Source organism: Grammomys surdaster, unplaced genomic scaffold, assembly GCF_004785775.1.
Source record: "Grammomys surdaster isolate TR1022 unplaced genomic scaffold, NIH_TR_1.0 137, whole genome shotgun sequence".
Lineage (NCBI taxonomy): Eukaryota > Metazoa > Chordata > Mammalia > Rodentia > Muridae > Grammomys > Grammomys surdaster.
The window spans coordinates 5,372,116-5,397,301 of record NW_021604595.1 but is presented as its reverse complement, the minus strand read 5'-3'; the positions used below and the strand labels follow the sequence as shown (position 1 = coordinate 5,397,301).

At 40.1% G+C, this 25,186-nt stretch overlaps 1 protein-coding gene across 4 annotated transcripts in view; it reads left to right on the top strand.

Moving 5' to 3' along the window:
* Positions 1 to 25,186, top strand: part of Jarid2 (jumonji and AT-rich interaction domain containing 2) — a 182,580-nt gene that overhangs the window by 36,737 nt on the left and 120,657 nt on the right. The gene's annotated exons all lie outside the window — the stretch shown is intronic.

Below are 25,186 nucleotides of genomic sequence, written 5' to 3'. Positions count from 1 at the left end.
AATCCTTGTCTTCTCAAATGTTATAGGTATGCACTGCCACGTCCAGATGTGTTGTTAACTCTCTGACTGCTGCACACTTCCCTTTGTAGACATTTAAGAAACTTCCTTTTAAAGGCAAGTAAGAAATTTGTGTAGTGTGTTTGGTGTATACTTCCCTTCTGCCTTGTAGCTGTGCTCCTAGCATTCCATTGTGATTGCATGAGTGACATTTAAGTTTCATCTATAGAAGAAGCATCTTGGCTCGGGGAAACTTTGCTTATTTCTAGCTTTCTGGGAGCTCATTCATAAACTATATTTGTAATTCATGAGCTCTGAAGTTGTCTTCAACTCTGCAGCCAGGAGAGTAATGAGAAAGTTTAAAATTACAATTGTTGCCAGGTCCGGTGGCACACACCCTTTAATCCTAGTGTTTATAGTTAAGGTGGATCTTTGAGAGTCTGAAGCTAGCCTCAGAGGAAGGTAGATCTTTGGTAGTGAAAAATAGCCTGGTCTACACAGCCAGTTGCAGGCTGTTTCAAGCAAGCAAACAAACACCAAATTGCTCCTTTTGGAATCTTTCTCTCCCCTGCCTCCAAACCCACAAAGATTTACTTTTTTTTTTTTTTAATATGTATATAAGTACACTGAAGCTGTCTTCAGACACACCAGAAGAGGGTGTCAGATCCCATTACAGATGGTTGTGAGCCATCAGGTGGTTTCTGGGAATTGAACTCAGGACCTCTGGAAAAGCAGTCAGTGCTCTTAACCACTGAGCCATCTCTCCAGCCCCTCTTTTGGAATATTTCAAGATTGAAATGTCTTAATTACTAGATGATAGAGCCTTTGCGAAGCCCAGGTGCGTCCTTCCGTGTATTTAGAGCTGCTGTGGTGTATATTTATACATATGTATACACATGTAAGTGTGGTTGTGTACATATATGCACATATATATATGTGTAAGAGGGGGTAGAGTAACAAGGGCTGCTTGCTAGTCCCTTTATCCATGATATACAGATGTTGAGATTCATTAAACACGAGGACTTTGGTTTTGTTCTTTTTTTCTTTAAGATTTAGATTATTGCCTTTTTTTTTAAAACTTTTTATGAGATCATATATCATTTCTCCCTTCCAACTCCTCTCCAAAGTATTTTTGAACTTATGCGTATGTATTTAGCCTGAATGTGTACCACATGCGTGTCTGGCGCCTCCAGATCCCTTTTAACTGAAGTTATGGACAGCTCTGAGCCACTGTGTGGGTGATGGTAACAGAACACAAGGTCCTCTGCAGAATAATGTGAACTTTTAACCGTCCATCTATTTCTTCAATCCCACATTAATTTCTTCCTTTTTTAAAAATTTGACTTGTCTTCATGTGTGTAAACGTACTATAGTTATTTGGTGCTTTCAAAGTGCAGAATAGGGTGTCTGATCTCAAACTGGAGGAGCAGACAGTTGGGAAATGCATTTGGGTGGTGGGAGCTGAGCTCAGGCCCTCTAAAACACTAGACTCAAAACTTGGCATTGACTTAAAAAGATGGGTGAGTCAGACTCTGTCAGTTGTCACTAGATAGCTACTTTACCAAGTTAGTTTTGGCAGACAGGAAGCAAATACTGGCAAGAAAACTTAGAGAATTTGGTAAGATTCTATTAACTAGTCTAGAGAAATCACCACTCAAGCATTTGAGCTTTTTTTTTTTTTGGTTTGGTTTTTCGAGACAGGGTTTCTCTGTGTAGCCCTGGATGTCCTGGAACTCACCCCGTAGACCAGGCTGGCCTCGAATTCAGAAATCCGCCTGCCTCTGCCTCCCAAGTGCTGGGATTAAAGGCATGCACCACCACTGCCCAGTGTGAAAACAATTAAAATAATTATAAAATACTTATTTTATGCCTGAAGGCTGTGTCTGCATTTTTGTATGTGCACCACATGCCCATATTGTACTGCAGGAAATGAAACTCACAGTTTGTCTTTTTGGTTTTTTTAGACAGGATTATTTTGTGTAGCCTTGGCTGTCCTGGAACTCTGTAGACCAGGCTGGCCTCAAACTCATATACCTACCTCTGCCTCCCAAGTACTCTGATTAAAGATGTGTGCCATCACTGCTAGGCTTGTTTGGTTTTTAAAGCAAACACTTTTATCATATTAGTAAACTATGCACACTATCTAACCAATAGAGGGCTAATTTAACCTGTTGGATTAACAGCTTTAAATGAATAGTGTATGTCCTGTCTTGCCTTGGTAGTGTTTCAGTGGATTAGGAAAAATGCTTTATAGTGTGTTCACTTTTAACTTTTTTGTTTTGTGTTTTTCGAGACAGGGTTTCTCTGTATAGCCCTGGCTGTCCTGGAACTCACTCTGTACACCAGGCTGGCCTCGAACTCAGAAATCCACCTGCCTCTGCCTCCCAAGTGCTGGAACTAAAGACGTGCGGCACCACTGCCCAGCTCACTTCTAACATTTTTTTATTTACTTTAACTTATTTGGCAGTTTGATCTATATGGTAATTACTTTTAGTAAGAATTCCTTCCACAGTTGGCATGATGGCACTTTTAATTGCAGGCTGAAGCCATTGGATCTGAGTTCTACATAGTAAGTACTAGGGCAGTCAGAGATACAAAGTGAGTCTCAAAGAATGCCCATTCCCCTATGCCTTGCTTATCTACCTGGACAGATATTCATTGTCCAGAATGGCTAGTTTTAAAGATTCCAGAAAAGGTATTTAATATATACTATTACTCTAGTATTTAATTCTTAAAGTACCAAGGGGATTTCAGTTAGTTTGAAGTCGTCACAACTTGTTCCTTTAGTGTTTCATCTCTACTTGTCTTATGCCAACAAGGCAGGAGTGTGCTTTAAGCTGGAACACCTGATATTTTAATGTGGCTAGCATATATCACTTGGAGATCCTGTGCAATTGCCCTTTCAGGTTTGGTGTTTGACATAGGGCCCACTGGTTGCCTCTTTATCAAGCAGGCTCCCAGGTGTCATTGATGAGCCCCATCTGTGTGGCAAGGCCATCTGTGGAAATCCTGAGAAAGCAGTGGAAATGGTTCTCAGGACAGGTGCTTCATTGTTTCAAGGCTGTTCAACACCTGGGGCTAGCTACTTTCCTCAGAGTGCCTGATAAACTACAGTCTGCCAGTTCTGTTGCTTTGTCCTGTACAAATTTGGTAATATTAAATGTGGTCACATTATGTAAATGAGACCTAAGAAGACTTGCCCCTCTGTTATTTAAATAATATTAAAATTGTTTAGGAGTTGATCTATTTGTATGTCATTTTCTTAAGTAAACTGAATATAAATTAAGGAAAAGTGAGAACAGTGGGAGGGCCTCAAATAATACAGCTTCTCTTCCCCCTCTTTACTTTTTTCTTTATTATTAAATTGCTACTCTGTTTTTTTTTTTTTTTTCCTAAGACAAGGTTTCTCTGTGGAGAGCTCTGGCTGTCCTGGAACTCCCCTGGAACCAGCCTGCCCTCGAACTCAAACTCAGAGATCCTGCCTGCCACTGCCTCCCAAGTGCTGGGATTAAAGATGTGTGCCACCACCGCCTGGATTGCTTTTACTTTTTAATGTTAGAAATTTAAAGCTTCAGATTGTTGACTCCACCAGTTAATTCCTTTCTTTATCCTTTCCTACAGCTACATTCACAACGTTGGCTTCCCTTTTCTGTTTACTAGCTGCACGCTCATTGCAATTTAGAATGTTTAGAATGAGCTTCTGATCAGTAAGCATCTTCACCTTGTAACACAGGCAAAGAGGAGGTAGCAAAAGAGTTTAGTGCTTCTTGGCTTGGACTATTTGTAATCCTTGGGTGCTTGGTCCCAGTGTAGAGCAACAGTTATTTATCTCATCCATCAGGAATGTGGACTGGCCCAGGATTATGATTTGAGGTCTTAAAAAGTGACTGGATGATTTCTTTTTCTTGTCATGTACTTCTATCAAGAATGTTTTTGTAGGCAGGTGTGGTGTTATGTGTTCTTAGTCTCAGCACTTGAGGCAAGTGGATTTCTGTAAGTTTGAGGCCAGCCTGGTGTACAGAATTAGTTATAGGACACCCAAGACTACACAGAGAAAAAAACAAAACAAGAATGTCTTTGTTTATGGAGGGCATTAAATTAAAATTTGGGTTTAAAATTGTTGGATATTTAAAAAAATGTGTGTTCATTTGTGTGAATATATGCTACATAGTATTAGGTGGCCAAAGTGGATGTTATGTCTCCTTTCAAATCTAGGATTACAGATGGTTGTGAGCACTTACTTGTTCTAGAAACTGAGCAGTGAAGCATTCTTAACTCTTGAATCATCTTTTTCAGCTCCAGATTTCAGACGTTGTGTTCAGCTAGGTTCTGTTTGATTAGCTTAATTTCAGATTCATTACTAGAAGTCATGTGAAATAGTACCAGATTTGTTAGTGAGAGCATGTCTGATTTTACTTACAAAGTGCACAAAGTGCTGAATTCATTCAAGAATCAAAGTGTTACATATTTTATTTATAGTTGCTGCCTTTGGTGTTTATTGCTGTGATACAGCATCAGTACTAAGGAAGTTTATACTGGGTAGTAGACAGTTATAATCGTAGAACTCTGGGAGGCAGAGCCAGGGTGATTTCCAGGATTTCCAAGGCCACATAGACTGTCTCCTAAACAAATAAACAAAACCAGACAAAACAAAAAAAGGATTTAATTTATAAAAGGCTTTTATTGGGACTACTGTTTTGGAACCCGCTGTCCAAGGCATGGTGGTAGGAATAACTGAGAATTCACATAGTGATCTGCAAGAAGGAGGCAGAGAGACCATACTGGGAAACCTCAAATCCTGCCACCAGTGTCCCACTTGCTCCAGCAAGATCCCACCTCCCTATGCTTCCTAAGCAGTTGCACCAGTTATTCAAACGGCCCATGGAAGCTATTTTCATTAAAACAACCACCACAGTCAGGGTAGTAACTCAAGTCCACAAAGGAACAGTTCTTACTGCTTGTTCCCCAGAACTTGCTCAGCCCGCTTTCTTATATAACACAACTGCCCAGGGTTTGCAGCACCCATAGTGGGCTGGGCCCTCCCACTTCATTAAGTATTAAAATGCTAGAAAGATTTGCCTACAGTCCAAACCTATGGATACATTTTCTCAATTGAGTGCCCTTCTTTCCCAGTGACTCTAGCTTGTGTAAAATTGACATACAACTAACAGTGACTGTAGCTTAATACCCCTGCCCCTTGGGCCTAGTGAAATAGCAACTAAAACAAACATGGGGAGACTATATGTCACTATGTGGTTTTCTCCATGCAGACTGGGATACTTTTGCACGCTTTTAATCCCACCTCACATTGTTTTAGTCAGGGTTTTATTGCGTAGCCCATGCAATCCCAGAATCAGCTCTCCTCCTCACCCCTTTCTCCCCACTTCAGAATCAGTTCTGTCCTACCTTGTTTAAGACACTATTGAATTCAAACCTCTGGGCTTCAGTTTTGTCCTCTGTGTCAGCCTCCCTAGTGCTGGAACCTAAGACTCAGTTTCAGTTCTTATACTTGTGTTTTCAGCAACGGCTGCTGTCTGCAGTTTAACCAGAAGGTTTTCTAGTCCTTAGGAGGGTGGCAATATCTGTAGTGCCCTATACCCTGTATAAAGTCTGTTATAAGCCCCTAGTAATCTCCCACACCTTTCAAACAAAACAAAAGAAAACATTATGGGGCAGGTATCTGGAGGAGGCCAGAGGTGTCAGATCTTCTGGAACTGTAGTTACAGGCAGTGGTGAGCCACTAGCTGTGAATGCTAGAAACCAAATTTAATTCCTGTGCAAGCTCAGTGTGTGCTCTTAACTGCCAAGCTATCTCCCTAACTCCCAGACTTGACTTGACAGCCCCCATCCCCCAACAAAACAAACCTATCAAACTATGTAGCTTTGCCTGCCAGACATTATTTTCTTTTCCTCTTCCTCCTCCTCCTCCCCTTCCTTTTTTTTTTTTTTTAAACAGATTTATTTATTATGTATACAGCATCCTGCCTGTATGTGTATCTTCAGGTCAGAAGAGGGCACCAGATCCGATTACAGATGGCTGTGAGCCACCATGTGGTTGCTGGGAACTGAACCTCAAGACCTCTGGAAGACCAGCCAGTGCTCTTAACTGCTGAGCCATCTCTCCAGCCCAGATTTTTTTTTTTTCCCCAAGACAGGGTTTCTCTGTGTAGTTCTGGCTGTCCTGGAACTAACTCTGTATGTAGACCAGGCTGGCCTCGAACTCAGAAATCTGCCTGCCTCTGCCTCCCAAGTGCTGGGATTAAAGGTGTGCACCACCACCGGCCCGGCTGACATTTTCTTAATATTCACCCTTTATTTTTTTAAAATCCTCTTTGAGGCTAAAGAGAGTTTAGTGTTTAAGAACAGTTCCCTTTTCACAGAAGGTCCACACTCAGTGCCCTGTACCCACATTGGAGGCTCATAAATGCCTGTAATTAAAGTTTCAGATATTTATTCTTACTATCTTCTGACCCCTGCAGGCACTAGGAGTGAATGTGGTGCACCTGCACACATACAAATACATGCACACAAAATATAAATATTTTAAAAAGCACTTTGTGCTGGCTTGGGATTTTAGGTAATTGCTGAAATGTATCTGCATTGTATTATGAGATTTAAACTGTTCATTTTATAAATGACACTCTTGGGGGTAGGTTCTTTGAAGTTCTTTTTGTATTTTAAAAATAATGTGTTCAAAGCACCCTCCCCTTGTTTTTTGTTTTTTGTTTTTTGTTTTTGTTTTTGTGTAGTCTTGGCTGTCCTGGAACTCATTCTGAAGAAAAGGCCAGCCTTGAACTTGGAGCTCTGCCTGCTTCTGCCAGCTGTATAATGTATCTTAAACACCTTCAAAGATGCAAAGGACTGAGGAAAGCTACTGTGCTAGTGGCTTTGGATGGGCAAGAGAACTGTTTCTAGAGTAGACTATCTGTAGTTTGGACCCCTCTGGCTTGGTTTTTTGTTTTTGCTTGTTTTTTTTTTTTGTTTTGTTTTTTTTTTTTTTTTTGTTTTGTTTTTTCAAGACAGGGTTTCTCTGTATAGCCCTGGCTCTCCTGGAACTCACTCTGTGGACCAGGCTGGCCTGGTCTCTGAAATCTGCCTGCCTCTGCCTCCCAAGTTCTGGGACTAGAGGTGTGCACCACCACTCCCTGGCAAGCTTGTATTTTCTATTAACAGTACATGCTCATAATCATGATAAAAGGTTGAGATGTGTTCCTATGTGTAAATTGTTTGCTGGGAATGCTTCATAACTGTAGATGCTGATCACAATATCTATGTATGCACTGCATGTATACATAACTAGAGACAAAGGCAATTAGGACCTTAAGCAAGAAGGCAAAGTGGCTCATGCTTTAATTCTGGCACTCAGAGGCAGAGGCAGTTAGATAGAGCTCTGGGAGTTTGAGTCCAGCATGGTGAGTTCCAGGACAACCAAGACTTGTGAACAAGCCCTGTCTCTCAAAAAGGTGGGTAGATGGGACTGCAGACGTGACTCAGAGGCTAAGGACTGGCTTCTCTTTAAGAGGACTCAGATTTGGTTCTAGTGTCTACATGACATCCAACAACCCTCTGTCTATAACTTCAGTTCGTGCAGAGTCAACCAATGTTGTGCACATACATTCAGGTCAAACACAATTTAAAAAAAAAATTAAAAGAATATACATACCGGTCTTCCAGAGGACCTGAGCTTGGATTCTAGCACCCACACAGTACACCTGCCCAAATAGATAAAAACACACACAATAAATCATAACCAAAAACTTGATACAGATCCAGAAAGGGAATTCTTGTTATCTCCCTAGTAAAATAATGACAGTTGATCTGATGAATTTTAAAAACCAAAGACCTTAAGACTAAGATAATGTTTCATTGGCATCATTTGTGCTTAGAGAAATTTATTGAATTTTTGATGCAGTGAGAACATGGAGGTAGGTAGATGCTTCTTTTTTTTTTTTTTTAAAGATTTATTTATTTATTATATATGAATACACTGTAGCTGTCTTCAGACACACCAGAAGAGGGCATCAGATCTCATTACAGATGGTTGTGAGCCACCATGTGGTTGCTGGGATTTGAACTCAGGACCTCTGGAAGTGCAGTCAATGCTCTTAACCACTGAGCCATCTCTCCAGCCCAGGTAGATGCTTCTTATTTTAAGAAAACTGGAGTTGTATTTAGAATAGCATGTCACAAATTACAAAATCCAGTGTCTAATTACCATTTGGCCAAATTGTTTTTTTATTATTATTTTGTGAGGAATGAATGTGCTGGATGCTTGACTGATAGTTTAATCAGTGCTTTTCTAAGGTTTAACTTGAAGGCTGCTGTATATTGTGGAACTTTCCTCCAGGGTTGAAATAGTAGTAGTTGAACACAAGTAAACTTTATGGTTGATTGACTTCCTGTGAACCTGTCCCTGTTTAATTCCTGTCTGCATTCCTCCCTCCTCAGCATGAGGAGCAACTCTAAGGTGGATATTGGCTAAGTTCTTCAGGAAAATTCCAGCCTGTTGGATTTAACTCACAGATCCTTACTACCTTTCCCCTACACTAACCATCATTTCCATCTAGCAGGCTCACTGTGTTTTCTCTGGGTTAAAGAAACCTGCCTTTCCTTCAGCCAGTTTTTCTTTACATTTGAATACTGGCTGGTATTGAACTCCCCTGTAGCCTAGAATGATTTGAGTTTCTTTCTGGTCTTCCCGCTTTCATTGTCTTGCACTAAGATTATAGATGTGTGCCTTTGCATCAGTTTTACACAATGGAGATTGTGCCCAGGACTTGTATGTGTTGGGCAGTACTCCACCATTGGAACAACACACTCAGCCACAGCTATTTCTGCATCAGTATTCTCTGTGTAGGGTTCTGGAAGTATCCTTTCTTTAAACTATTGAGTCCTATCTTAGGCTTCCAGATGCACCACAGCTGGTTTATTCTTTGTATGCTGTTCCACTCTGCCACTGCTTGTTTATTTACATGTTATTTGTTAGTTTATTTAGGCATGGTCTCTAGAAGTAGCCCTTGCTGGTTTCTTCTTTCCATTGCCTGTGGACTGGACTGCTAGAGTAATAGGGGATTGCTGCCACACCCAGCTCTGTGTTTAGTTCTGTTTGTCTGCAAGGATATGCACCAAGTGTATTTCACTGATACATAGTGTGAACAATATGGGGTGGCTAAATTAATGGAACATATCTTCCATGCAGTGATATACCAGCAAGATTATTGAATGACATAATGTACAGAGAAAAGCAAAGTAGAAAATGTATGTATACTTTAATTTCTTTGTGTTTTTCTAGTTTGCTGCTCATGAAAGTACCGAAATAATTTTTGGGGCCAAGATTTTACAAGTCCTTATAGTATGGCTTTTAAGTAGCACACAAAAGGCTCATGGTTTCCAGTTTTGAGATCTCCCCATTACTTATAGCTCTGTTTAGTAAACATAGTGTATCTGAGACGTTTCATTGATTTCCTGTGCCATGGTTGAACATTGGTAGAAGGTGAGTTACTTACTCTAGGCCCCATTTACAGGAGAAGGGGCCATAACTTTGGTTTTTGTGTTTTGTGTGCACAGTTTGGAGGAACATAATAGCCACACTGAACAGTAAACATAAACTCACCTATGGCACAGCTACTTGGAGAGCTAGAGATGGATAAAGACAAGCTGTTTTTCACAGACCATGATGCTTAGGAGTGAGAAGAAGCACAGAAGAAATCGGCAGAGGGGTGGGGTGTAAGAGATACGGTATTCTCATTTGTTTCTAGCAAACTTGTATTACTTTGTAATTTAGAAAATAGTATTTAGCATCTTCCTCTCTCATAGCAGGCAGCCAGGGAACAGAGGGTTGCCATCTTACTCTCTAGGGATTGTAGGTTTATAATGAAATTAAGTCTAGAGAGATTTTCCCAGGTTGACTTGATGGCTGGAGGTGCTGCCTTTGTTTTTGTCCTGCTGTAGGTTGGATCAGTGGTTCTCAATCTTCCCAGTGCTCAAGTTATGGTGACTCCTAACCATAAAATGATTTTCTTGCTATTTCATAACTAATTTTGTTACTGTTGTGAATTATAATGTAGATATCTGGTATGCAGTTGGTCTTAGGCCACCCCTGTGAAAGGATTGTTTGTGACTCCAAAGGCCTACAGGTTGAGAACTGATGGTTTGGAGCAACATGCGAATCTGCTTTATGTAAAAACACAGGAATATTAGAGTTTTTTTCTTTCTAAATCATAAACTGGCAGAAGAATCTGTAAAATCCTCCCTCCCGAAGTCATTGTGCAGAATAAACTTAAGATACAGTGTTCTGATATTCTTTTTCAAAGGACTAGTTATATGAGAAATAATATCTGTTGAACGTAGTATTTGTAGTTAGCATTAATTGATTGCCTTCTCCCAGCAAAACCAGAAACATTAACTTAAAGAGCACTAGGTGACTCAAACTGTGGTCATAAGCTGGCATGGTTGCTACAGCTGCCTTTGGTTCCTGTCCGAACTTTCTGCTTCACTCTGCATGTCCTGAACTAGTTTGGAGAGAAGGATTGTCTTTACCTTTGTTTGGTAGACACAGAAAGAGTGAAGCCTATTTAGGAATTTTCATCTTAGATTTCATCCTTGCCTTCAGAGTATTTGTGCCCCAGTTCTGGAAGATGAGAATGAATATTAGATGTTACCAATTTCAGGATGGCTTTGAAGTAACCTCCATATAGGAAAGGAGCTGTTTTTTCCATATTTGTACTAAGTTTCTGGATTTTTCTTTTCCAAAGTGTGGGTTTTGGCACTGACTTCTGTTCAATTTGGCATGGCCACTTTCCAGGGAAGGAAATCAGTTCACTGAAATGGTTACAATTTGAATTATCTTTGTATACACACAATTAAAGACTAAAAAAAAATTACACTTATTTTTACTTGATGAGCATGTGAAGAGGTATGGCAGGGGAGAGGAAGAGAACAACCTTAGGCGTTGTGTGGATCCCAGAGATCAGTTGCAGGACTCAGGCTTGGCAACAGCACCTTTACCCACTGAGCCATCTTTCCAGTCCACGTACTCTCCCTCATTTAAAAAAAGTTGTAAACCTGCTTTTAAAAATCAGATTTTGTAAATGGTTTTAAAAATCATTTACTGAAGTCTTATTTATAAATGCACTTCAAGTGTATAGTTTGACTTTTGACTAGACTTGGCAACATCTGAGACAATACCTTTTCTGGCTGTCTCGGGGCAGTGCTGACCTGATATTTAGAGCCATAGATGGGTTTTGTTTTCTGTTGTAAATCTTTCTATAAGTCATGGCTCTCAAGTGTTTTCATGGCTTTGCTGTTTCTGAGGTTCATGTTCTTTGTGTCAATAGTTTACTTACGTTCATGGCTTAGTTCTTTTCTCTCTGTCTTCCTGTATATGGTCCCTCCCCCCACCCCCTTCATTATTTTGTGTGTAGATATTAAAGTTACTTTTATGAAGGAGCAAAATTAACTAGAGAAATGACTCAGTGAAGTTTAATATGTTCTAGTAGCCTGCCCCGTCATACTAGGGGTTGGGGAGGAAGAAAAGAACATTTACCCACTTCTTGAGATGAGCATTGGTGTTAGGACCCTGGAGTCAAGGGCCTTTCCTATAGCCTAGGTTGCAGTGTTCACTACAGAGGGCCTTCTACCAAGTCTGTGGGTTCATCTTGATTTGAGATTTAAACATTTATAAACAACAAATCTGTGTTCTTAACCTTCATCCTACCCCTCTTCTTAGAAATGCAACTGGCAGCTATGGAACTTGAAGTTGCTGGACAGCAGGCCCCCCCCCCCACCCCCATTTTGTGGTTTTTGTTTTTGTGTGTGTCTGTAGCCTTGGCTGTCTTAGAACTACGCAGTTGTCATTTAAGACCCCACCCCCCACCCCCATACTGAGTGCTGGGATTACAGATCGGTGCTGCTTTTCCCAGCTGTGTAGACTAAATTGCCAAGGAAAATGGAGCTTTAAGAAAGCAGGCAGGTGTAATTTCTGCCAATTTTGTTTAACTGATGAATGACAGAGTTCTATTATATTGCATCTGTGTGCTTGGTCTACACACATTTAATAACTCATTTTCTCATGAAGTGCTATGTTGAGAACTAGTGTCCTGTCTGTCTGTCATAAGGCAATTTTGGATGTGTGTGACCTGGGTTTGATATGAAGAAGTGCCAATTCTTCTCCAAGATGCACTCAGAGCTTAGGACAGTTTTGATAGATCACATTGGTGACTTTTGTAGGAGAGAACCAACTTTTCTGGAAAACCTGAACTTTATCTTCAGCACAGCTACATGAACCTCTGTTCAAGTCTTATCATCCAGACATGGATGGCAGAAAGAACACTGGACTTGTTAAATTAAGAGTGTAATGTGTAAATACAGCAATATGTGTTTCTCTGTGCTACTGAGTTTTTGACTTGCAAATTTTTGAGAACAGGAGGTCTTGATGGAAATGCTTTCAGGTCTACAGAAACTTAGCCGGGCGGTGGTGGCGCACGCCTTTAATTCCAGCACTTGGGAGGCAGAAGCAGGCGGATCTCTGAGTTCGAGAGTTCGAGGCTAGCCTGGTCTTACAGAGTGAGTTCCAGGACAGCCAGGGCTACACAGAGAAACCCTGGCTCGGAAAAACAAAACAAAAAAAAGAAATAATTATAATCTGAGCATGTGACGGGGGGCGGGGCCGACCCAGTGGAAATCTGCTATTTGAGATTTCTCTCTGCCTAATGTGTTTGTCTGTGGGTCTGCATCTGCTCCATCAGCTACTGGTGAGGTCCCTGATGATTGAGCTAGGCACCAGTCTTGACTTCTGGCAGCTGGCATGGCCTCTGGTAGAGCTGGGAAGTCGTTGCCCTTATTCTATTTCTTCCTAAATAATTTTTAAATGTAGGCTAAATAAACACAGCAATTGAAAGCAATTCCATGTTTAACAACTGCAGAGAATGAGGAAATAACCTCATTCTCTGAGGAATGTCAGCAGTTCTTTAAGAAGCTGAGCTATCCACAGAACTTGTGTGAATTGGTTGGGAAAAGGTTTGGGCTTACATCTGAGCTTGAATACCACACTTGAGTGACCTTGGGTAAGTCATTTAGGCAGCACAGGAAGCATGTAAAGGCAAAAGCCTAATAAGTAAAGACTCATAGTTTTTAGCATATGGTAGCTTCGGTGTTTCAATGACTAATGTCTGGTGTGGAATGATTTCTTGAAGATACTCTAAGTATTGGTTTGGGTTCATACTTATGGGCTCCATCAGTTTTAATTAATTCAGGTCATTTAATGTATATATTTTGAGCCATCAACTTTGATTTCTTGATTGTCTCTGAAGTTTTCTGAGAAAGTAGCAAGATAAAACTCTCAGGCCAGTCAAAAAATCTGTAAAACACAAATTACTAACACACCAGGTGTTACCACTCATTTAAGATTGTAATTTGACTTCCCCTGGTGATTATGGTTTAGTGTAGGCATGTTTAAAGGTGATATGCGATTTGCAGGAAGACCATACGAGTTTTTGTTTGAAATCACAAGCATTCAGCAAACATACCAATGAGACTAATTTCTCCATACTTCTCTGTCTCCCCCCCCCCAATTTTTACCTTCTAGCAATAAACCTGTTGTTTTTCCTGTTGAATATAACTTTTATCTTGCATATATAATCAGTAATACTTCCTCCAATTTACCCAAGTTGCCTCTCACATAACTAAAAGGCCATTATCCCAGGCAGAAGCAAATTCTGAATATGTGGGTGTATCTGTATTTTTTAGTTTGTTCATTTTTTCAGGTGAGAATTTCTACTGTGAGAAGATAACATGGCTTCCTGGCTTTTGTTTTGTCTTACCACCCTTCATGTCCTGAATCATGGCATTCATTGATTGCACACTTTTTTACTGGAGGGTTGTGTGGATGGTCAGGGAAATGAGGATAGACATGAGATTTTTCTATGCTTGGTCCCAGCATTGAAATGTTTGCTTATGTTTTCTCATTCTGTTATGTGTGTTGTGTGTTCCTTGCAGATGAGGTGAGAAATCTACTAGGGAGGTAGGCAAGTCTGTTTCTTCTAGTGTTGGAATTTACTGATGTTTCTAGGCTTCCAGCATGCTAAAAGAAAGCCAAAACAAAACAAACATGACAGCTGTGAGAGAGTAGGAATGATTAAACAAACATCTTGATCTGCCTTTGTATTTAAACTTCAAAGAAAAAGCTGAGATTCTGGCCCAGCTGGAGGACAAGTGGCTATAGAAGCATATTAGATTTGAAAGGTGAGTGTGGGGCTTCCATCTGGGACAGTGTTTGCTGGACTGAGTTCTCAAATGTTCCTGAGATGTTTACAGAAAGCAGCAGGATTTTATGTTTTTGGACATGGGAACAATTTATAGATCCGTTAAGAATAGGCTAGGTTGCTTGATGCAGGTTTTCTTGGTGGTTTTGCTGCCACCTGTCTTACAGCAGGAGAAACACGACTTGGAGATTTTCAGTCCTCATTGAGGCAGATTAGTGGCTAGGCTAGGAAATGGAGTCTTTGCTCTGCTACACATCTCCTGTGGCCCCCACACTGCATGTACCACTCCATGCCTCTCAGGAGCATTTTTCTGAGCAGGGAAACTGTGTAGTGACTGTATGTGGCTGGCCTGGTGGGAAAAGTAAGAAATGGGATACCTGCTTTGCTCAGGATATTATAAACAGTACATGCTCTCTTTGATCTTGGAGGGTGGTTTGGGGTAGGCAAGAAAGGGCTGTGGCACTAGAGGTTATTGAGAAGAGAATTGGACTTAGACACCCATAATGGCTTGGCCAAAGGCTGCTGTGAATCCTAGGGCTCTGCATTTCCTACTAATTTCTGTCTTCTTTGTTGTGTATGGCTTTAACAATGATACATTTTTATTTTATATGCATTGCCTGCATGAATGTTTGTGTGAGTGTGTCAAATCACTTGGAGCTGGATTACAAACAGCATGAGCTCCCATATGGGTGCTGAGTCCTGGAAGAGCAGCCAGTGCTCTTAACCACTGAACCATCTCTCCAGCACAGGGCTGGAGAAGAGAGTCTGGTGAATCTTTTTATCCTTTACAGAAGTGCATAGTTCCTATCAAGAGAAGAGATAGCTACCCTATTATAGAATGGTATAGAATTCAGAATATTCTAGATAGAAGACATTGGTGTGCTAGCACAGATGTTTCACTGTTTCTAGACATGAGAAGGTTTCATGTTGGTAGAGCAGTGCATGGCTCTCACAACTCTTGTATCTCTGTGACTGTACTAGATATTCACTATGTGGCATGAAAAATCAGTGGTTTCCATGAAACTTCTGTTTCCATGAAACAGAAACTTCTTTCCATGAAACTTCTGTTTCAGAAATATCAAGAGAAGACCCCTTATTTAGCTTCATGGGGTAAAATTCCACCTAGCCAACTGTTGCAGGTTACTTGAATTATATGCAGTCATCAAGTGCTTTAACTTAGCTGCATTGTTTACCTTATTTCTGAAAAGTTTAGGCTGTTGGTTGTTTATTGGAACTGTAGGTAGGCTTGAAGCTAATTTGTCATACACTGATTAGAAAATGAATTCGGATAATTGTGATTTGGTTATTTTCACCAGAGGAGACAGTTCTCTTGTAAAAACTAGCTAATTTTTAGGTCGCTAGTTCCTGTCATTGGCTTAGATATTTTCTCAGAATGTAGAGATTCAAAGATTCCGCCGCCTTTTAGGAAAAAACTAGCTTCTGCTCCTAGATGACTACTTATCTAGTGGAAGCCTTAGTGGGCAAAAAGAAATAGGCTGTGGCCCTAGAAGCACATGATGGGACTGGGAAATGGCACTGTTGTTTAATTTTCTTCACATTTCTAGGACATAGTATTTAATTAAGATGTAGGTAATGTTTTGGTGCTAATCCAAGCTTCCAGTGGGTCTGATTTAAAACAGAGAAGCCTTGCATTTAATTATGTAGTTCATGGGATACGTGGCTAGGAATAGGAAAACATGTTGGAAGAAGCCAAGAGCAGTCTATTACTAATTTAGGGTGGTTTTCTGGATGGGGGAAGCAAGGGATTCTATCATGTAAGTGGGTTGAAGTAGGTACAGTCTTGACTGTTCATTATCTGATAGCTACATAAATGCAATTTTGAGGTTTGTTTTGAAACCTACTGTGCTTTAAGCTCATCTGGTTTTCATTATGTACAATGAAGTCCTTAAACAAGATGAAACTGTATAGCTAATGACATAAAATCTTTCCTCCTTATCTAATCAGGAATCTTTCTTGAGTCTCTAGATGTTGTTCAGAAAGGATAATATAGGGAATAATTACTCTATATTTCATTGTAGAGTTTGCCATATGGTCTTTAAGTCATATTGCATACAAAAATAAAAATAAAGAGCAGTCTTTAGTAGTTTCAGCTAGGGGCACATAAGAATATACTTTTGTTTTCTTAAGCTTGCATAGGAAATATGATATGTAGTGTCTAGCAATTTTGTGGTGTTGGTTCATTTGTCAAATTTGTTTGGGCATTACAAAATTTTAGAGTCTTAATTTGGGAATAGGAGGCAGTGTAACACAAGATTCAAGTGTTGCCTGTACTAGGGGGTGGTTCGTAGTAGTGCATTCTAAGCAAAATGAATATGCCAGAAACTCAAAAAAAAAAAAACTCTAAACAAAAAACAAAAACAATCAGATCTCTGCAAGATTTTTAGCTTCATTTCTAAATACTACCAGTCATAGAAAACCTGGCCCTTTACCATTCATAACCTCAACACAGTGTGCGTGTGTGCACATGTGCGCCTGTGTGAATGCATGCACCTGCACGTGTCCTCTCATCTGTGTCCTTCTCCTTTTTTGCATATAGCCATATATTGCTAAATTTTCCCACTGTGGGTTCTGGGGATGGTCTCTCTAGAGCATTGTATATATTAATGTGTTCAGCTGCGAGTTCTATTTTCAGTCTCAGAAAATATAAAATTCTGTTAATGACATACCTGCTAATTTTGGGCGCAGAGGTGCTTGGACTATTGCAGTGCATTTTCATGGATACTTAACGATTTGTGGGTTACAGCAATAAGGTTTTGCTTGACCACGAAATAGTGGTTCCCTTCTTCCCCCCCACAGTCCACCTCTGCCCTGATTCTTTTTTCTTTCTCTTTCTTATTTAGTTGTATTAGAGACATGGTTTCTTTGTGTGGTCCAGGCTGGCCTTGAACTCAGAGATCCACCGGCCTCTTCCTTCTAAGTGCCCAGCTCACCTCTCTGCTCATAGTGTCAGGCAGGGTTAGTGTATTTCATAACTTACCTCATGTTTTTCTCTCATCTCATGATTGTATTGCTGTGCTGGCTGTATTAATAGCAGGTAAAGATGGAGAAAGCTGACAATAGGTGTGAGCTATAAGAGCCGTCTACTTAGAAGGAGTTCTTGAGAGAATCATTGCACAGTGGATGGAAAAATCGTCATTGCGCCAGTTGAGTAGAATGAGGTACAAGTGAACATGCACCTTTCAGGCTGAGGCAGCTCAGCTACTTGAAACCAGGATTTCAAGGCCAGTCTGGGCAACTCAGTGAGACTGTGTCTCAAAAAACCCTCAAAACAACAAAAAGTTAAACATAAATGTAATCAAAGATAATCAAAGAAGAATAAATGTAATCAAAGAAGAATCAAAGAAAATATGGAATTATATAATATCTTTGTTGTTAACTTTGGCTTTTAAGAAGCAGTAGACAAACAAACACAAGTGGGAAGATGTGGGATTTTTCCCTCACTGATTAGAGTTGGACACTAATGGGCATTTTTTCTGCACACACACATCTTTCTGGACCTCTTTCCTTTGGAATTGTAGCTATTAGGTAGTGAATTTACTTTGTGAACAATTAGTATGTTCAACATCTTATTGGGTATAAGAGGCTTCTTTCCACCATGCTCCACTTAGCTTTTTTTTAGTTTTGTTGTTTGTTTGTTTGTAGACAGTGTTTCTCTGTATAGACCTGCCTGTCCTGGGACCTGTTATTAGCCTGGAACCAAGCTAGCTTTGAATTTAGAAAAGGACCTGCTTATACCTTCTAAGTGCTGGGATTAAAAGTATGAGTTACCACACCCAGTTCATGTAGTGTTTTAATAATAGCACAAGAAATGCTTAAAATATACTGCCTGGCACATTTTCTAAGTGTTTAATGACTCTTTCAGGGATTAGTTTCTTACCAAATCCTGGTCAATATTTTTTGGCTAAGTGTCAGGAAACATTTGCATTAATCCAGTGACTGAGGCCAACTTTAAACAAGCAGCAAGTTAGGACACCCTAGCTCACTTTGGGCTGATCTTTTTATGAGCAATGTATACACTCTAACAGGTGGTACAATGGGTTTTAAGGATAGAGAAGCACAGCAGGCTTTCTACCTTCCCCAGCCCCCAATTTTATAGCCACTATAATATTAACCCATTAGGAGAGGGAGCAGAAGCTATTTGATTAATCCTGTTCATTTGCTTTTGGACTGTATGGGATTTAATAGTAGGCCTGTGGGTTGTTGGGCATTCTGTTTTTTGATTTCCCAGCAGAACCATTGTTGATGAATTTTTTTTTTTTTTTTAATACTCCTGAGCTGTAGTAAGGGTGCTTCTTCTATGTTGGTAGTGGGCTCTTGCCTGCTAGTCTGGCAGGCACAGCCTTATTTTCTTTTTTCCAAAGGGGAGGGGGTTTATTCAGGGCAGAGGGCAAAGGTGGGAAGAGAAACGGGAGAAGATGGTGGAGAAAAAGGAGAGAGAAGTGGAGGCCGGCCATGACCGCGTGGAGAGAGGGGGAGGGGAAGGGGGAAAGGGCGAGGAGACAGAGAGAAGCTAGAGGCAAGAGAGTAAGAGCACCTTATTTTCAAATGTGGCTTTTTTCCCTGTTTTACGCAGTGTAACTGTCTATCATGCCTACCTTTCTCATAGCCTTGGGGTTGGGCCCGGGTGACCCTAGCCTAGTGAAGTTCAGCACCAAGGAAGTCCTGTGGAACACTGCTCTTCTGTTCTATCCCCTCCTTCATGGAGGTGTCACTTCACAGATTATCTCATGCCAGGGTTCTGGAGGGTTGGAGCCAAGACTATAAATTTTTAGGAACAAGACCCAACTAATAACTTTTTTCTTTCAGGTTTCTTCCTCATTTCTTTTGCATCTTTGTCATCTGGAAAGATGGCTCAGATTAAGATGGCTTCTTTTTTTAGAGGAGGGCCCAGGTTCTATTTCCAACATCTATATGGCAGCTCACAACTGTAATTCCAGTCCCAGAAATCTGGAATCCTCGCACAGACAAAATCCTAATGTACTTTCTACCTAATTTTCCCTATGGATGGTTAGGATCTTTTTACTTTGGAATTTGGGCTTACCACTTTGATAGCATATTCTCCTGAATCTTAGGACATATACTATGTGCCTAACTTTGCTTACATTCACACTTGTTAATGTGATATTTGTGTACACTCACATGCAAACATTCGTCCACCGATAGAAACTTTCAACTTAGTATTATTACCCTTCAAAGCAAACTCTGATCTCCCCAGTTTTGGGGAATTTAATTGTAGAGTGCTTGTAGCATGGAGCTGTGAAAAGGTGGAGGACTAGGGGTCTGAGAGCTACCTGCACTCCTGAGGCCTGTCTGTCAGAGAGAAACAAATGAAAAAGATCCAGGAACTTCATTTTCAACTGGCAGTAGTGGGGTCTGAGAAAGGACTACAACTTGACTAATTATGACGTGTTATAGGGCGCTTTATGCCTCTATGCCTCTGTTACACATAAGTCTCTTATGATGGCTGTAACAGAAAATGGTTTTGAGGGATAACGGTGTTTCCTTTGCCAACTGTGGGTACTTGAGTCTTGTCACTCATTTCATTTTAGAAGAGAATGAGGAGTCCTTAATTACCTTAGTGTCAACAAAATTAGATGCTTTTTTAATTTTTATTTTTTTATTTCTCACTCCACATTTCTGGTTTTCAAAAGTGCCATCAAGGGATCCATTTCTTGATAGTTTTGCAGCATAGAAAGAAATGTCGTCACAAAACTATTATTTTCCTTCTGTCTTGAATGTGCAGTGAGGCTTTTCCTTTATTGCATAATGAAATCAGAAGAGCTAGCTAAGATATCAAGATGTGCATAAATTAGCCAGCTGCAGGGCACAGACCTGTAATAGCAGCTAGTCTGTTGATTGTTTTCAAGTCTTAGGGCAGTTTTGGCAACTTATTTACAGAGACCCTGTAGATATAGCTTTAGTTGTACAGTCTTGCTCTGAGTATAACCCCTCAGCACTTCCTCTACAAAAAGGTGAAAACAGTATCATTTTGCACTCTAAAAATATTTTTTTCTATTTTGAGAAATGGAATTTTGAAAAAAAAATTTTTTAAATTCTGGTAGCACTTTCTTTATTCATTACCAACAATAGGTAAATTTTGTGTGAGTTTTAGTATAATGAAAACCAGTGGATGTTCATGTAAACAGTCGTTCTTTCTGTTGGTCCTTACAGAGCCTGAGATTGGCTGTTCTTTCATGCTATGTGGTTCTTTTTGTGGAGGAGCATCCTGACGGACTGTTCTGGCATGTGTTTGCAATTTCCCATAATAAAATATTTTATATAATCCCATTTTCTATTTGGTTTTTCCTTTTTTAAAATCATTGCCACGGGTGGAGCCTACAGTCATGCATCCCAAGCACAAAGTTTAAAAACAAAACTTTTCCTTTGTGTGGGTGTGTACATTTCCATAAAGATATGCGTGTGTGTGGAGGTCAGAGGACAACTTGGGAGTCCGTTCTTATGTGGGCCCATGGGAACCACATTCAGGTCATCAAGCTTAGTAGCGGGTACTTTTACCAGCAGAGCCATCTCACCTGCAGCTCCCTCTTTTAAAAGTCATGTTTATTTGTGTATGTATGTGGCAATACTTGTTTTGCGCGTGTGTGTGCGCGCGTGCGTGCGCGCGTCCATGCAGGTGCCCCAGCATATTTTGTGAGAGTAGATTTTCTCTTCCATGTGAGTCTAGGGGTTGTCAGGATTGAGGTCATGAAGCTTTACCTGCTGGATCGCCTCCTTGTCCTTGAGAGAGTCTCTTGCTTGGAACTCAGTGATCCATCTGCTTCTACCCGCATAGTGTTATGCTTAAAGACCAAGTCTGCCGTGCCATTAAAGGGGGACAGACCGGCCAGTGGGCAGACAGACAGACAGACAGACAGGGCTGGCCCAGGTTGTCTTGAAATTCTGAATCCTCCATTGCTTCAGCCTCTAGAGTATTACAGGCATGTGCCATCATACTAAACTTCATTAGTTATTAATGCACATACAAGGATTCCATTTAAGGAGAACACAAATGATACTGATAATTTAAATTATAGTTTATTGATACAAGCAGAGAGTCAAATTTCCTCTCATAGTTTTTGTGACAGTTATGTCTCATGCATTGTGAGTGGTTTATAGGTTTATATTTGGTAACCTGTCCCTTCAGTTTATTGTTGTAATGAGGTCACATGTGCTGAGAGGTTCAAATTTACAGTGTGATCTGTGTATCTCTTTTGCAAAACAGCCTTTGTGGTTGATTTTGAAACGTTGATGGGGCTTTTTTTGGGGGGTTGGTAGACTATCATCTGACCTTCAACTCTTGACATTTTATTTTTCTGAGTTCTTGTTTACAAACTGTTTGTTTTAGTCTACTTCTTGAGTAGCCTCCAGTTTATTTAGTTTATTTAAAATATTTCCATATTTTAGTCTTTTGTTATCCCCCTAAGATGTAAGTCATCACTTAATATCCAGGAACTTCAAGATTCTTTGTTTGTTTGTTTGTTTGTTTTTGTTTTTCGAGACAGGGTTTCTCTGTGTAGCTCTGGCTGTCCTGGAACTCACTCTGTAGAACAGGCTCTCCTCGAACTTAGAAATCCACCTGCCTCTGCCTCCCAAGTGCTGAGATTAAAGGCATGCGCCACCACCACTCGGCGAACTTCAAGATTCTTAACTGTGTTTGTGACTGCAGCTGCTCCAGTGTATGTGCAGTATATACTGAGTAGTTTTAAGTGTTACACATTTCAGATCTTGAGGATAAATTTCAATCTTTGTTCTAGGTCTTGTCACTGAATTTGAATATCTTTACCCTAAAGTGTTTTCAGGATAAAATAGCTAAGAACTCTCCTTATACTAGCCCAAATATATTAGCAAAATGCAGTAGCATTTATGAGCACCTGTTACATGCAAAATATGCCTTCCATGCATACCTCCATATCATAGAAACTCTGCTTCTTGTTTTTACTTCCCTCCTTTCTCTCTTTGATTGCATAGAGAAATTAGTAAAATATTGAAAGTGAAAGGTAGTAAAAGTTAATAGTGGGAAGGTAAATGATTATTATACAGAAAGTATGTATTAAAGATGAGTTAAATTCTGTTGAATACATAATTTTTTTCAACAGAAGTTAATAAGTTAAATGAAGTTTCTCTGTGCAACAGCTCTAGCTGTCCTGGAACTACTTTGTAGATCTGTCTGCTCCACCTCCCCAGTGCTAGTTGTGCACTACCATGTCCAGCAGTTTTTTCATATGCTTATCATTCTACTTACCTGGGTCACACTGAGAAAGCTTCTAGCCTGTCATCTTACACTGAATTTTGTCAACAGCATGTCTCTTTCTAAATTCTCACCTATTCCTCAAGGCCCCATGAGCTGCCCCTTGAATAGGATACATTAGCTCATGAAACAAATGCTACTGTTTTAGTATACTGGTATATGCATGTGTGTGTGTGTGTGTGACTCACCTGCCCTAGGCCTACAGTTACTTGGTGGCTAGCCTGGGATTCTCTGGTTGGACCATTTATTTCCCTTCTGTCTCTGATTGCTATTATTCCCAGTATGGGCTTGGGAGGACTTCGAAGTTAGCTGCTGTTCCTGGGATTTTTTGCAGAACACCTTCCTGGCATCTACCTAAATTTGTTGAAATAAGATTCTTATAATATTGCCCTTTTACCCAGATCAGGCTCTGCAGATCAGGTTCTGTGTAAGGCTTCAGAGCATGTATAGGCAGTATGCATTGGCTTGTGTGATGGCTTCTTTTGCCATCCCTATTTGTACCCATCGTAGGGTACAAACCTTATCTATCTTAACTCTATTACGTGTAGAAACTTTCATCTCTGAGAAGCTGATTGAGACATGGTGCCTTCTGTTTACTCTGAATGTCCATAATAGCCATTTGGCTTTTGTCTTCTCATAAATACCAGTGGGTCAATAGTTTGTGTTCAAATTTGGAATTCTTTGCCCCCCACCCCCCTTTTAATTTTATTTAAATTTTTTACTTTATTTTTTGTGGAACAGGAACTGTATAGCACTGACTGGTTCTGGGACTATTTATATAGACTAGGCTATCATCGCAGAGATCCATCTGTCTCTATTTTAATCTTTTTTCCTTAGCCTACACATAAACAACTTTTCACTGTTACAAGTAAAAGACATGAGTATATGTATATTTGGAGACCTTTACTTTGTGGAGAAAAAGCCTGTAGAAGTGGGTGGTTTATAGTGTTATAATCCCTATGATTTAAAAACAAACATCTCTTTTATATTGGTCTATATTCTAAGCATTGAAATGGATGTTCAGCAGAATCTTGCCCTCAATTTTCACTGTGTTTCTAGCTTTTGCTGTAATTAAACTTTGCATTCATGTAATGGGTGAGATGGGATGCTCTCTGGTCTTGACCCAGGGAACAGGACGTGTATGTACTCTAGGAATGCTCAGTTCTTGTGAGAAGCTTTTTATTTTTCTCTCCTTTGATTTTGCAATTCAGGCTGTAACTTTAAAAAGAAACTGTCGGGGCTGTTCCCCAGGTTATTCACAAAATGAGTCTTTGTCTGCCTTTTCATTCACCATCTGGTTACAAAGCTAAATTGGAATCCTGCATGTTTTAATTATTTTCTACTTGTGTGGCCAGGAGGTTATTTGGTCTGGTGAGGTTACATTATAAGCTCTTGTGCTCAGTGCTCAGTGCTCATTAATGCCACTGAGTCCACATCCTGTGCCAGCACCAGAATGGTTAAGTGGATCCACTTGTGTGGCCAGTGCTTGATACTACACAGTGGTCACAACTAAATTACCAGAGGAAGTGTGGTGTCAGTGTGTGGTTTCTCTCTCTCTCTCTCTCTCTCTCTCTCTCTCTCTCTCTCTCTCTCTCCCCCTCTCCCTCTCCCTCTCCCTCTCCTTCTCTCCCTCCCTTCTTCCTTCTCTCCCTCTCCCTCTCTCCCCTCCTTCCTTTTGTTTCTTGTTTTTGTAGTTTAATCTCCAATAATGTTGATTGCTTAGGTGCATTTTTCTTCTAGTAGAAATATTACAAAGGTTTTAATCTTGGGTAAGTCTTAACAGGTTAATATATTTCAAATTTGCTTTTCTTTCTATGTTAAAGCAGTATAAAACTACATTTATCATCTTAGAACCCTGTATACTTCATGAATAATGGAAATTGTGTAATGAGAGACTTTAGCATACAAACATTTTGTATGAACCAGCTTAAAGATGCAAGCCTTGCAAAGAGGTATTGTTTATCAAGAGACTGACATCAAAGTCTTTTTAAGAAGACAGATTTACATATATGTACATATAGACAGTTTCTCAGTTGTCCATTTTCTCTCTCTGGTAGAAATAGATTCTTTAAAGAAACCAATGTTTTCAAAAGGAGACATTTAGAGATCTTTTGGTGTTGTGACCAATTTAAAACTGTTTTTTAAAGTTCAGAAAAGAATTCATTGTGCAGTGAACACTTAATTTACTTGTAACTCAGTCTTAATTCAGTTTGTCCTAGAATGAACAAGTAGTAGGTTTTTTTTCCCCTCTATCTATTCCCTCGTTCTTGATTCCTTAAAGGAAAACCTGTGTAGGTCAGTCCTGGACTCTTGGACTCCCTTAAACATGGCTGATTTGTAATCCCAGAATTTGGGAGGCTCAGAGATTATATGCTAGAGGGAGGAGGGCCAAGTGTTGGACCCAGGCCACCCTGGGCTATCGTGAGACTGTCATCAAAACCCAAAACTGTCCTTCTGAGTAGTGGCTGCAGTCTTAGCTTGGTCTTTATGCCTTTCTTGGCAGGCCATGCTGTTTTCCTTGATACTGGTAAATATGTTTATGAAGAAAACCCAGGCATAGACTGAAAATATAGGAAGATGAGTTGTCAATAATTATAGCCAGCTGGTGGCCTCTTTGTTCTATATCTGAAGTCATTAAGTGTTACTGGTCAAAAGTTTT